Source organism: Orycteropus afer, unplaced genomic scaffold (assembly GCF_000298275.1).
Source record: "Orycteropus afer afer isolate SDZICR_OR568_19922 unplaced genomic scaffold, OryAfe1.0 scaffold01719, whole genome shotgun sequence".
In the NCBI taxonomy this organism is placed as follows: Eukaryota; Metazoa; Chordata; class Mammalia; order Tubulidentata; family Orycteropodidae; genus Orycteropus; species Orycteropus afer.
This window is the reverse complement of record NW_006923306.1, coordinates 41860-45761: the sequence shown is the minus strand read 5'-3', so window position 1 is coordinate 45761 and position 3902 is coordinate 41860. Positions and strand designations below refer to the sequence as shown.

The 3902-nt window shown below is 49.0% G+C and overlaps 1 non-coding gene across 1 annotated transcript; it reads left to right on the top strand.

Annotated features, from left to right (window-relative positions):
* Positions 1-3356: 3356 nt before the first annotated feature.
* Positions 3357-3430, top strand: TRNAN-GUU. Its single transcript has one exon. It is a non-coding gene; the product is annotated as a tRNA-Asn (tRNA).
* Positions 3431-3902: the final 472 nt, after the last annotated feature.

Below are 3902 nucleotides of genomic sequence, written 5' to 3'. Positions count from 1 at the left end.
TCATGACATTGACTGCAATTTCCCACAATGCAACAGCTCCCCCCACTTCCTCCCCATAGTTACCTCTTTCCTGTGTCCTTCCCTCCATGTACTCCTGCCCCCTGAGCTGTCTCCCTGTGCAAACACAGCCCTTCTATTCTCCCATGATTGATCTCTCCAAGGAGCGTATCTAACTAATGTTAATGTTCAGCTCATATGCCTGTCTTTTGTTTGGCTGGAAGCCACGGGAGCGAGTTCAATTCCAGATCTGAAGGGCAAGCTAGAGGCCACAGTCTCAGGGGTTCCACCAGGCTTACCAGACCAGCAAAGAAATTATCACAGTTCTTAAGCAATTGAAGATATATTTTTTTAATTCCTTAAATTAGCATAATTTTAAGTTATTTTTTTTTAATGCTGTTTGGAAAACATTATACATTCCAAAATTTCCAAGGTAAAAGCCATTCCGTTCCTTCTTCCCCCAGCTGACATGTTGTTGGGTTGTTAGATGCCTTGGAGTGGGCCCAACTCATACTGACCCCTTGTACAACAGAAGGAAACACTGCCCTGTCCTGCGCCAGCCTCACGATCCTTGCTAGGCCTGAGCCCATCGTTACAGCCACTGTGTCAGTCCACGTCACTGAGGGCCCTCCCCTTTCTCACTAACCCTCCACTTTACCAAGCATGACATCCTTCTCCAGGGAATGGTCCCTTTTGACAACATGACCAAAGTAGGTGAGAAGTCTGACCATTCTCACTTCTAAAGAGCATTCCCAGGTGCACTTTTTCCAGAACAGGTTGGCAGTCCATGGTATTTTCATCATTCTTCGCCAACACTGTAATTCAAAGACATCAACTTTCTTTGATAAGAAAGAAAGACACAAGTCTTTCTTATTCATTGTCCAGCTTTCACATGCATGTGAGGCAACTGAAAATACTATGGCTTGGGTCAGGCGCGCACCTGAGTTTTCAAAGTAACATCTTTACTTTTTAGCACCTTCAAGAAGTCTTTTGTAGCAGATCTGCCCAACGGAATATGTCTTTTGATTTCTCCAGCATTGATTGTGGACCCAAGTAAAAGGAAATCCTTGACAACTTCAACCTTTTTCCATTTATCATGATGTTGCTTATTGGTCCAGTTGTATTTCTGTTTTCTTAATGTTGAGGTGCAACCCATGTTGAAGGCTCTAGAACTTTCTCCGTAAGTGCTTCAAGTCCTCCTCGCTTTCAGCAAGCAAGGCTGTGTCATCTGCATCTCGCATTGCACAGGACGGATTCTGTAAAGCTCCGGAGCTCTTTTGTACTCCTTATCAGCATCTGGAGACCTTTAGTCCCAGGCCTTCCTCCTCACTGAAGCAAACTCAGCAAGAAAAAGAAGGGTGGTAGAAACCAGGCTCAAAGCAAGAGTCCCACACAGGCGAGATGGTTAGGTTGAGAACGTGGGATGTACAGGGCTGGATTTACTTTGTGGAGAACCAGGGAAAATCTCCCCAGTCTCTGGGGTGAGGAGATCAGGGAAGAGGATCCCAGATGAACCTGACGATGTGTCCCCAAAAGAAAAACTGAAGCCAGGAGATGCTCTGCTTCTCCCACGCACATAAGGATCCAGCCCATCCCAGAAGCCTCTACCACCGTCCCTCATGGATACTGAGCTGAAATATTCTGGATTTCAGTGGGTTAAATTCTGAAGTCAGGGAACCACTCATTTTAACCTTAAAGTCTTACCCCAACTGTCACCTCTTTTTGTCAGCCCTTTTCGATGTCCCCTTGTTGTTGTTGTTATGTGCCACCAAGTGGCCCCGACTCATAGCAACCCCTCCTTGGGTTTCAGAGGCGGTATCACTATGGAAGTAGATTGCCCAACCTTCCTTTCGAGGAGTGGCTGGTGGGTTTGAACCGCCAACCTTCTGGTTAGCAGTCAAGTGCCTTAGGCACTATGCTACCTACACCCTGCATTCTCAAAGGAGCCCATACCCCTCCCCCAAAAGGGGTGAAAATTGTTTCTTAGGTTCACAGGTCAAAAAGAAGCCCTGGTGGGGAGTTGTTAAGTGCTCACCTGCAACCAAGACTGATGGTTACTGATCCCTCATCGGCTCCATGGCGATCTGCTCCTGTGAATATTACAGCCCAGAAAACTCTATAGGACTGTTCTACTGTCCCCGGGGTCCCTGTGAATGAAAAACAACTCCACAGCATCCAACAGCAAACAGAAGTCGAAAAAATCTTACTCCTCTTATGTTCAAAACACAGATACACAGGCAGAGATACGCAGGACACCCATGGTGTTGAAGTTTCATGGGAGGGGTGGTGATGAAGGTACAAAGGTCAACAGGAGAGGAGCAGTGAGGACAACAACAAAAACTCTGAGACACTGCTCTTAAGTTTAGGGGCTCAATGGGTGTGACTTTCCATCCTTTAAACCTGCACCAAACCAAAAAACCCAAACCCACTGTCATGGAGTCGATTCCCACTCACAGTGACCCGCACTGGGTTTCCAAGGTGGTAAATCTTTACAGAAGTGAATTGCCCAGTGTCACTTCCACAGAATGGCTGGTAGGTTTGAAACACAAACGTTCTGGTTAGCAGTCAGATGCCCTAGGCACTGTGCTACCAGAGTTCCTTTTAAACCTGCACTGTACTTTTTTTCCTCTAGCAGAATTTTCCATTTTCTGCAGCTGAAAGTTTGGTGGTTTGAACCCATCCAGAGGCCCCGCACAAGAAAGTCCTGGCGATCAGATTCCATAACAGAAAACCCTGAGGCACGTCTACTCTGTCACACGGGGTCACTCTAAGGTTAAAACGACCAGACAGCACATAACAACATTACAGTTATTATAGTTACCGGCGACCTCGTCCCCTTCCTAAACGTTTCCCCTCAGACTCTAGGCTCCTTGAGGGCGGGCAAAGTTCGTAAGCTCTGGAAACCCCCTGGGGGGCTTCACGCAGTGGTTGCTGGGAGGAGACTCTTTCTGGAACTGAATTGAAACGTTCGCGCTCCCTCAGCAACCCTGAAGGCCAGAGCGCACCGCCTGTGTGTTTTTAGTTCCGAGCAGCCGCTAGGCCGTGGCACCTGGGGACTGTGAGATGCGGGCGGCCATGGATGGCACGATCGGCGGCCGAGGCCCCGAGGCTAGGCTCCTCCTCTCCGGCTACGCCCGGGCGGTGTCGGCTCCTCCCCCATGGCCCCACCCATGAGACCTCGGCTCCACCCCTGGGGTCCTCCCCTACAGCCCCGCCCGTGCAGCCTCGGCTCCTCCCACCGCCTCCTCGGGCGCCGGCTGCTCCTCTGAGGCCTCGCGCGCTGACGCTCAATCTGGCGAGGCCACCACCGCCGCGGCCGAGGAGTGTGTATGCCCAGCGTCGCAGCCCTGAGCAGCTGCGTCTCTGTGGCGCAATCGGTTAGCGCGTTCGGCTGTTAACCGAAAGGTTGGTGGTTCGAGCCCACCCAGGGACGACGGCGTTCCTTTTCCTAGTAGGAGTTATTTTAAAACTAAAATGGCAACCGTGAGATTTTTAATCAGATAGGGGTAGGGCGCTATGGTAATGCGAGTGCGTATGTCACCCGAGGGCGACACTGCAAGTGGACTGTTTCTATCGTACATTCAAAGGAACTTCCCGGAGACCTGTCCAAGAAAGTTACAGCAGCAGGGTTTGTAATAGCAAAGGACAACTCAGTTAATTGCCCACTAACAGGGGAATGAAGAAATAGCATTGCTTTCTCTCTGAAAAATCTGACACCGTCAAAAAGCCAATGTGAGTTATTCAGTCTCCTATCACCTTGAGGGATCTAAGGAGGCTAACGGATGGATGCAAACATGCTAGAAGAATCATGGAAAAGTATGTGGAAAGGCTGACCATCTCAAGAAATTATTTATTAAACTCTGGTGCAGCTTTTAGAAAATGGATTTGAATCTAAATATTAGGGC